Source organism: Amblyomma americanum, chromosome 1 (assembly GCF_052857255.1).
Source record: "Amblyomma americanum isolate KBUSLIRL-KWMA chromosome 1, ASM5285725v1, whole genome shotgun sequence".
In the NCBI taxonomy this organism is placed as follows: Eukaryota; Metazoa; Arthropoda; class Arachnida; order Ixodida; family Ixodidae; genus Amblyomma; species Amblyomma americanum.
The window spans coordinates 496,285,501-496,295,660 of record NC_135497.1 but is presented as its reverse complement, the minus strand read 5'-3'; the positions used below and the strand labels follow the sequence as shown (position 1 = coordinate 496,295,660).

The window sequence follows — 10,160 nt, the reverse complement described above, 5'->3', positions numbered from 1 at the left end:
CCTCACCCAAGGACCCTTGAGGTATCTATAACAACAAAAAATAAAATCAAGCACGTTCCTGAATTCTAGATGAATCTTTAGCTTAGTTTTGAGAAGTTATGTAATTAGCTGCATAGTCATCCTTTTCTTCTTATCTTTCCAAGAGTTCTTCACAGTAGAGAATGCTTTCTTCTCTGACTGCTGTTGCAAGGCAGATAGGTTAGAAAATGAAAACCCTTTGGAGTGGCTATTTATTCCTGGCTATATGACCTGATCGAACTCAAAAAGTGGTTATTTTGATAAGGTCATGTTTGGAACAGAAAGTGTGATTTGGAAAACCCTCACAAAACATGGGCTAATCAGTAATCATAATCAACAGCATTGACTGCTTTTTTATACATGCCGAAGTGCTGGTCAGCATTGGTGTTAATGTCCACACAGTAAGTACATGTCCCACTACAACATTTTAAACATGGGCTGTAAGTGCCTCTGCATTTAGAAACCTGCCACCCACAGGCTCTAGTATGTGCCAGAAGTAAGCATAAATTTTTTTTAATCCTCTTGCCACAGTGTTGGCAGAATATTCAAGAAAAAACACGGCATAGAGTTGGCAGATGGGTAGAATGTTAAAATACAATCTTGCCGAGGTGTATACGACTCCGTTAGCCTGTTGGTTTATGCTTGTGATGGGTTCCTTTTCACCTTACAAGCTCCAGCTGTGTTTATGACTGACAATTCAAGACCCGAAAAAGATGCCCTACATGAAACATGGCCCAGCGCACGACAGTTGCTGTGCCACTTTCATGTTCTACAGGCCGAATGGCGTTGGCTGACCTCCACAAAGAACCAGGCAGCCAAGGAAGAGCGACGTCACTTGATGAGAGCTTTTCAGAAGGTGATGCAGACACTGTCATTTGACTACCTGCCTAGGCCATACAATACAAAAGAAAAGAGAGACACTCTGCACATAAAACACTTCGCCATGCCCATTTTGGCTGAAACATTGTATTACTCAGAAATAAGAATGTACAACTAATATTTAAAAGGACGCTAAGGGTAAACTGAAGTTGGCCTGCACTGATACATTCCTGCAAATGAAAAGAGGCTAACCACACCCCTAATGATGTAGCTTTTAGAAGTGAACAAAGACAGAAAAAAATGAGAGTTATCGCTACCACAACTCTAACAAGCAAACTAGAATGACATTAAGACCTAATCTTATACGTAGATTCCCAAGGCAAGGATCCATCACCTCCAACTTCTAAACAGTGATCACAGAGCTCTTTCCAGTCTTGACGGCATGAGTTTTAGTCAAGTGGAGGGAAGAAAACAAGTGTTTCATTTTTACAGCCAACTTTCTAAGAAATAAATGCCTCTTTCACTGCCATATGACTGTGCGGCACTAGTCATATTGTTTTTGATTTTTAACGAAGTAAGTACAACATGCAGAACCTGGCACATATAGTGAACACCTTGAGGTAAACATACTCACGATGACAGGAAAAGAATTCTATGCACTTTTCCTGTCACATACATAGTCTCATTGCCATGCTTCACAACAATGTAGCAAACACAGATGAGAGAGACTGGACATAACAAGCACTTGTTGTGTCTAGTCTCCCTTTCACCCATGTTTGCTGCACTGTTGTGAATCATGAATATATATCAACTCGCCCAACCTTCTATACTCTCATTGCCACTTGATTCAATGGCCACTGAACTGAATGGAAATCCGCTGGTGCCAAACTTTAGTTTTTTCACTCGCCATTCAACTCTATGGGAATAACTTAACAGAGGTTTGAAAATGCAAATAGATAATGTCAAGAAGCCATGAGAACAACCACATGGTCAGCATACATTGGAAAAAATCTGTTGACTTAACTAACTCCTTCAGAAATTACTTTTTATTCGATCATCAAAATAACAGCTCCGCAGATTTCCAGAAGTAAGCAAAGCAATACCATCTTTTTTGTATGCCACGTCTCTGTATTTTTCCGATTTTGCCCATTTAAGCATAACTGCATACTTCATGACAACCAAGAACTGGCAACGCCCTACTGGTGCTACAACACAAAGAGAAGAGAACAGATAACAATTTGTTTGTGAAAGTACCACTGGAAAAAAAATAAATGCTTCTAGCTGAAACGAAATGCACAGTGTTACCTCCCATCTCTGTCTTTGGATTGTGCCTACTCGCAAAGTGTGCAGTGCTTTATTTTCTGAACATGTGTGAATTAAAAACTGCATTTACAACAATAACAAATGTTTTCCTAATCTGCTGCTTCAGGCCGAGTGTTCGTCCCGAATGTACCTTACCTAGTTAGATATATCTTTTGCCAGCCAACAGATTTCATGCTTTCTTATTAACAAATTCATATCTGCGACAGCAACAAACATGTATGGCCCTTGAAAAATTTTATGGTCATTGACTCCTTGTGCATTTAGATTGCTCATGTGACAGAGGATCCCTGGTGAGAAAAACTAAGCAAAGTTAACTGATCGAGGAAGGATGATGAGGAATGCAGAAACAGCTTGTACTTGCGCAAGATATTGGTCCAATCCTTTTGTGATATAGACATTCAGTTCAAAAATGAGTTCACGTGTTATGGTACAGAAATAATGGTACGCAGCTAGTAATACAAAACACCACTGTATGCGTAGACGATATGCTTTTTTTGTTCTGGTTTCAGATTCTGTATGCAAAAACAATGGAAGAGCTCCAGACAGCTAAGGAAGAGCTTCACTGCCACAAACACGAAGCCTTCATAAAGAGAGTGGAAACCTTCCTTCAACACCAGCAAGAGTGGGTGCTCCTCTACCGTGCAGGCACAGTCACCAGAGGCCATAACACGAATAATTATTCAGAGGCATCCATACGAATCCTGAAGGACATCGTTTTGTGCCGCACCAAGGCTTACAATGCAGTAGCCCTGGTAGAGTTTACGATCACAACTTGGGAAAAATATTTTGAGGCACGGTTGCTGAGGCATGCGCATAACCGTGACTCCTCCCACCGTGTTGAATTCCAGCACCTGCTGCAGAAGCTGCCCAATGATTTCGCCAAGTCCATTGTATAGGTGGATGGCGCTTTGTATAGTGTGCCAAGCTCATCTGGCACCAGCTCTTATGAAGTGGATGCGGACATTGGCTTCTGCAGCTGCTGGAGAGGCAGCCAAGGCGCTTTTTGCAAGCATCAGGCTGCTGTCCAGAAGGCTTTTGGTGGCTGTTTTCCGAACAGCCCGGAGCTGACGCCCGAAGACCGCCGACGGCTCGGCTACTTGGCACTGGGTGACCGTTGCCCAAACATAGAATTCTTTCTTCCAATGATGCCAGGAGGCAATGAAGAGGTCACAGTAGCCTGTACATCGGCACACAGTGAACAGGCTATGCATGCAGATGTGAGCCAGCTGCCAGAATCTCCTCCCGGGCCATTTCCAGACAGGAAAGAGAAACCTGAGGTACAGTGGAGCATTAATCCTTTCAACTATTATAATGAACTATTGTAGAAGCGTAACAAAACTTCTTGGAGGTTAATCGCATAGTCATCACTTTCAGCATAGTATATCCCTGTGCTCATTACCTGGCTGATAAGAATATTGTAATGAACCACTAGGTTGTGGACAGTTTCTGTTATGTACTGTGTGCAGCAGGGTTAAAGTTTGGGGCATGCTTGCCCCAACTTGTAACCAGCAGCTCCATAATATTACATAAGTGTAAAACAATATATGAATGCAAGGCCAAGACACGCACCACCAACATCCCATTCCCAATAGCGTTATATCTTGTAGTGAGCCTTCAGATAAATTTTGTGCATCTTGAAGCACTGAAAAGCACATGTGTTTGACATACATGAACACATTAATACACTACATGCAGTCTTATACATGCATGTATATATGCGTGCATGTCTATGCACACATGTTTGGCAAGCATACAGTTGCCACTAGTGAGAAAGTTTCTTTTCAGGTGAGAAGGCCCTGAAGGCCAAATAAAATGAAACAGCAGATCATGCATCAGTGCGTTCACCTTCATTTGGGATGGCGTGCATGCAAGTGTTAATGATTACAGTGCACATATATTCAGGAAGGGCAACCTCCTTGAGAATACTGACAGGGTGATAAATCTAATGGCCAGGATCGAAACTTCACTTATTCTTGAAAACAGAGAGACAGATGCAAGGAAAGGCATAAAGGATCACCAGGAAATGCCCAACAGGCTGCCCTACATGAGGAGAGGGTAAAAAAAGGACAAAACAGAAGAGAGAAGGAACGTTGAATTCAATTACTTGAAAGGATGGAATATGTCTATATTGTAGTCTATAATCTACAAAACAAACAAGAGCTATTGTGTGTATACAGACTGTAGCTTAGGATAAACGTCATGTTTGTGACAGTAGAGGTAGTTTGGCAGCAGCACGTTTTAGGCATGCAACCAAAACAAAAATATACACATATCTGTAACTCAAGCTGGAAAGGCTGATGGTGGGTCAGTTGGTGTAGGATGTTCAGGAGGGTGAAAACCAGAAAAAAAGATACGGTGCAGAAGATAGAGGGCAGGACAGTGGCTTCACTAACAACTAAAGTCTGTATTGAAGACTGGCTGCGAATTAGTAACACAGCCATACATGGGCAAACAGAAATTTATCTATGAAAATTCACAACATCAATGTCTTTGTTATAGATGGTGCACTCACATTTTGTGCTTCCTTATCAGGAAGGTCTGAAGGATTTTGCATACCTTATGTGTTTTCTGGTGGCCTAGAATGAAAACCTTGCCAAAATATGGTGGTACATCTGCTACAGTGAAAGGTAGCATTACAACCAAGGCGGAATGCCTGTTCAGATCGGACTTTCCATCAGGAATGACAAAACAGCAGAATCCGTCTTGAAAAGTAAGAACGGCAGTGCCAAAATAGAAAAAAGGAAAGATGTGACCAAAAAAAGGTACAAAAGTCAGTCATTACTTATTTTCACAACATGATGCACAGCATAAAAAATTTACCAAACATCAAGGCATAAATGATTTTTTTTCAAGTACAGCAAAGCCATCGTGCCTCATGAAATATGCACTGAGTAAAAAAGAAACTGTGCGCCAAAAATATGACAGCCAGCACATGTAATGCACCACAGAAGCGGTTTACAAGATTCCTTTAATTTGTGGAACAAGTTATGCCTGACAGCACATGTGTTAATGATAAGAGAAGTGACAGATTGTAAAAGTACTAAGCTAGTGAGCAATACTGATGCTGGAGAAAATGGTCGTCTTGCCTTTTAACGTAGCAGATGTACCACAGTATCTATAGTCGCAGCCATTTAAATACAAAGCATTTGTTAATGATCAAACTCCTCTCGCACCTCACCTATAGTAAATTAGGAGGTACCCGACATGCACACAAACAAGTTCCGCTGGTGTGTTCATACATAACGTCTAGAAACCTTCACAGTTTCGCTAAATGTACGCAAAAAGTTGAAATGATGGAGCTTGCTCTATATAGTTGTGGCCTTGACTGCACGTCACGTTTAGTGAAGTTTACATTCTAGACCACAGCGACATCCTTGAGGCCTTTCATATCAAGAAGTTTGGTGATTCTTATGCGAGTGTACCACCTCTAGCGCTGATGAAAAAGGAATTTTATGTTATGAATTCTCGTATGTAAATTTCTCTTAGCTGCGGCTTTGGCATATTTAGGCTGTATTATTTGGCAGCCTGCCTTCAATAAATATTTTAGTCCAGCAGTTGTCCACCCCTTTGTGTTGTGTACCGTCTTTTCTGGCTGATTTTCATCTACCTGTTACCCACTCTACCCACCCGTCCATTTAAAAATGTCGCATCAGTTTTTAACCCTTTGAAGTGTTATTTTTGTTTTAATCGAAAACAAACATTCTTCATCCTAAAAGTATATTCAAGCCCCATGAAGAGATAATTTGTTAGTTTGCAAGTGTGAAATACCACTTTATTTTTTAAACGGATGTGCAAAATCCGGTACAATGTGTCACAATTAATCGAAACAGCAATATTGAAATGACAGGAGTTGTCGAGTAAACAGCCGAAAAATAGTGAAATCAATTTTTGTTTTTGAGTTACACATTACGCTTGAAATTGCGAGACAAAAATGACCTTACTGCTAGTGGCAAGATCTATCTGCATAAAAATGGCGAAGGACATGCTAATACCCTGCTCAATGTTTCGCTAAATATTACTTATTGTATTCATTAAGTGGCATAAATAAGAACCACATCATATGTGACATGAAGGACACTAATTCCATATGAAAGAAATTACTGCTAGGCATAGCACCCTCTCAGAAAAGCCCGTTAGTTCGCCCTGTACACAGTTATGTACAAAATGCCTTAAAGGGTTAAGCAGGACTCACTCTTTCAGTATACAGTCAGAGATAGTATCAAGAATATTTTTTTTTATTTTCCATTGCAGGACATGGAGGAAAAATACTGTGCACTTGAAAAGGAGCTGCGACGTGTGCACAAGCTGGCTGAAGACAGCGCTGTTTATCCAAAACTACTGGATGCAGTCACTGCACAGCTCAAAAATGTGACAAGTAGTGGTGCACATGCTCTTCTGCTGAAGCTAAAGGCCTCCTCTGCAGCAGATAGGAGGCGTGGCCAAATAATAAGAGTACAGCCAGCAAGCCTGGCAAGGCGCCGGCCTGGCCTACCAAGGGGCTCGAAACGCGTTCCTGCTGGGCGGCCACTCACAGCAGGACAAGCAAGAAAAATCAAACGTGGCCACAAATTAGGCAGTAGCATTCAGGAAAATGTACCGGGGGCAAAAAGTCACTAGACTTGCTTTCATAGGTAAAGACAAACAGGATGCAGCAGCACAAGGATACAACCACTGCTACTGCATCCTAGTGGCGTCGCTATAACTGCACCCAGTGCGGTAGCAATTGCGTCACCCTCCTCCCCCCTCCACCTTCTCTTCCAGTGTGTGCCGCATGAGCCCTCCTCCGCTTCACTGTTTAGCTTACTTCATACCATATGAATATAATTCAACTAACAGTGGTATGAAAAACATGCTTGGTGAACATTCATATTCATATTAGCAGAGCCAGGAAAACGAAACCTCTGAAATTTGCTTTTTGAACAAAGGTGCACCAATTAAGAGAAATTTACACTTGTGTTTTGAAGACATGAATGAATGCAGCGACTGACAGTGTGAAAAGAATTGCGAAAATTGTGTGGGCGTTTAAAAGGTTTGCAAAGATATGAGTACCAAAAGCTAAAAAGAGTTATAACGGTAACTGCCTAAGGACTGTTTCCGATATACAGAACCACTCAATTGATATCTGCAGAGGTAATTAAAAAGAAACAATAATTAACTGATGCAAACTCCTTTCCAGTATGTGAAAATGTGTGTACTCATTACGCAGGAACCATGAAGGACAATTGAATGTCGAAGTGCACAAGGCCCTGACAAAAGTACAGAAAACAACTGAATTTTATTTCTGTTGGAATAAGCAACAAAAATGTAACCATTCAAGGGAGTTTTGACAGCTAGAAAACTGAATTAAATTGCAAGAATGACAGGGCAACGTTATTTATTACTGCTAAACAAACACCTTCAGAACGACTAGTAAGTCGTTAATTGCAGTATGCAAAACACTTCTGGAGATGTACACACTAGCACTTCATTCCAATTAAAGCACTGGCAGTAACGGGATGACAACTGTAGTTAAGTGTGGGCTAAACAGAAATCAAAGAATTTCGAACTCTGTGCAATGGAATCACAGGGTTCCCAACTCTATCTAAAGAAATGTAGTGTACAAACTTCAACTGGAAAGATTACGGCCATACCCTTTTACAATACAGGAGGCTTTTTATTACTATAATGCATGCCATGTAATACGAAGACTTCAATATGCTTCAGTAACGACAAATATGGGAGAAACCAAAGTGAAATGTCGTGTGAAGCTGACAGCAAATGCGTTACGGCAAGTCTGCTCACGTCGATGCGCCAATATGCAAGCCTTTCAAATCTGAGATATCTGGGAAGGTGGCTTCATGAAGCTTAAGCATTCACCGTGTTGTTCAGGCCTCGGTGGCGGTGATTATTTTATCTTCTGTAATACAAGCAATTTCTGCGTGGGCAATGATTTCCTGACGATAATGTTCCGATAGGTTCCTGCAGCGCCAAGAGGTCTCCTCAGTTGTGAGAGCAATGACGTAAGATGAAATTTGTGTTCATGTCAAGCAGTATTACACTGATAAAAAGACGTACAATTTCTCTCCGACAATTTTGTTTCAAATGCAAGTAGACAACCTATTAGCCCTTGGTGAACAACTCACTCACCTGGGGTTTTATCGCGCAAATAAAACGAGCAATAATTTTTTTATTCAAGGAGAGGGTTGCAAGAAGCTCCTGATCGTTTCTTCAACTTCAGTGCTTTTTCCCAGTTTGCTTTCAAGAGATAATAATGCAAGGCCTGAGAACCTAGCCATCTTATTTGTAGATGTTAAGTAGTTTTTGATAAGTTAGAAATTAGAACCACTGACCACCTCATTGCGCCCCAGGCAGGGGTATCCTGAGGAATATTTGAACGTCTAGTGAAAAAGCTCTGCAAGATGAAAAACCCAACTGAGGGATGAACGCAAAGATGTGCAACAAGGACGAATGCTTGGCCTCATGCAGGTCAGTGCCTGCCGCTTCAATGTGTCTCCGTAGCCAAAATATTTTGGCTCGAACAACTGTTCTGAGAGAGCTGTGAGTTTAGGAAATGAAGCATTAAGCTAAGTGGCAGTTAACAAAGGCACTGCGTGCCCCCCGCCATCCTTCTATCCTGCAGCTGCACCGCCTTGAGCTCTGCTCCCGATGCAGACCGCACCCCTCACCCCCCTCGTGACGCCACTGCTGCATTATGCCACTGACTTTTCAGTGTCGCATTGCTATGCCTGCAACTTCTAGAAAAGGCCTCCCACTCAGTTGTGCTCAGTATACATTCCTATTTCATGTTGGAGTGTGCTATGAGCTGTCCAAAGAAGCTTTAAGGGGCAAAAGAGAAAGGCTGTAAAGCTTTATTTAGTTGTTAAAAAAACTGAACAACTGGAGACTTGAGATTACTGGTACGTTTACGATACCTAAGTGCATTTCTGTTCCATAGAATGTTTTCTGTTCCACCGATCCGTTTTCTGCTTTGCAATAGCTTAGTCGCGGTGCGAACTGTGCAATTTTTACACTTTCCTGTATACTGTTTTTTTTTGTGTGTTGCCTTACGCTACGATACCTCAGTGCATTTCTGTTCCATAGAGTTTATTCTGTTTCACCGATCCGTTTTCTGCTTTGCAATAGCTTAGCCACGTTGCGAACTGTGCAATTTTTACACTTTTCTGTATACTGTTTATTTTTGTGTGCGTTGCCTTACGCTACGATACCTCAGTGCATTTCTGTTCCATAGAAGTTTTTCTGTTTCACTGCTTCATTTTCTGCTTTGCAAAGCTTAGTTGCGGTGCGAACTGTGCAATTTTTACACTTTCCTGTATACTGTTTTTTTTTGTGTGTGTTGCCTTGTGCTACGATACCTCAGTGCATTTCTGTTCCATAGAGTTTATTCTGTTTCACCGATCCGTTTTCTGCTTTGCAATAGCTTAGTCACGGTGCGAACTGTGCAATTTTTACACTTTTCTGTATACTTTTTTTTGTGTTGCTTTACGCTACGATACCTCAGTGCATTTCTGTTCCATAGAATTTTTTTCTGTTTCACTGATCCATTTTCTGCTTTGCAATAGCTTAGTTGCGGTGCGAACTGTGCAATTTTTACACTTTCCTGTATACTTTTTTTTTGTGCTGCCTTATGCTACGTTACATCAGTGCATTTCTGTTACATAGAGTTTATTCTGTTTCACCGATCCGTTTTCTGCTTTGCAATAGCTTAGTCACGGTGCGAACTGTGCAATTTTTACACTTTTGTGTATACATTTTTTTGTGTTGCTTTACGCTACGATACCTCAGTGCATTTCTGTTCCATAGAATTTTTCTGTTTCACTGATCCATTTTCTGCTTTGCAATAGCTTAGTTGCGGTGCGAACTGTGCAATTTTTACACTTTCCTGTATGCTTTTTTTTCTGCTGCCTTATGCTACGTTACCTCAGTGCATTTCTGTTACATAGAGTTTATTCTGTTTCACCGATCCGTTTTCTGCTTTGCAATAGCTTAGTCACGGTGCGAAC

General features: G+C 41.2%; 1 pseudogene; it reads left to right on the top strand.

Moving 5' to 3' along the window:
* Positions 1-703: 703 nt before the first annotated feature.
* Positions 704-6,777, top strand: LOC144105436 (uncharacterized; annotated as a pseudogene).
* The last annotated feature ends 3,383 nt before the right edge of the window (positions 6,778-10,160 follow it).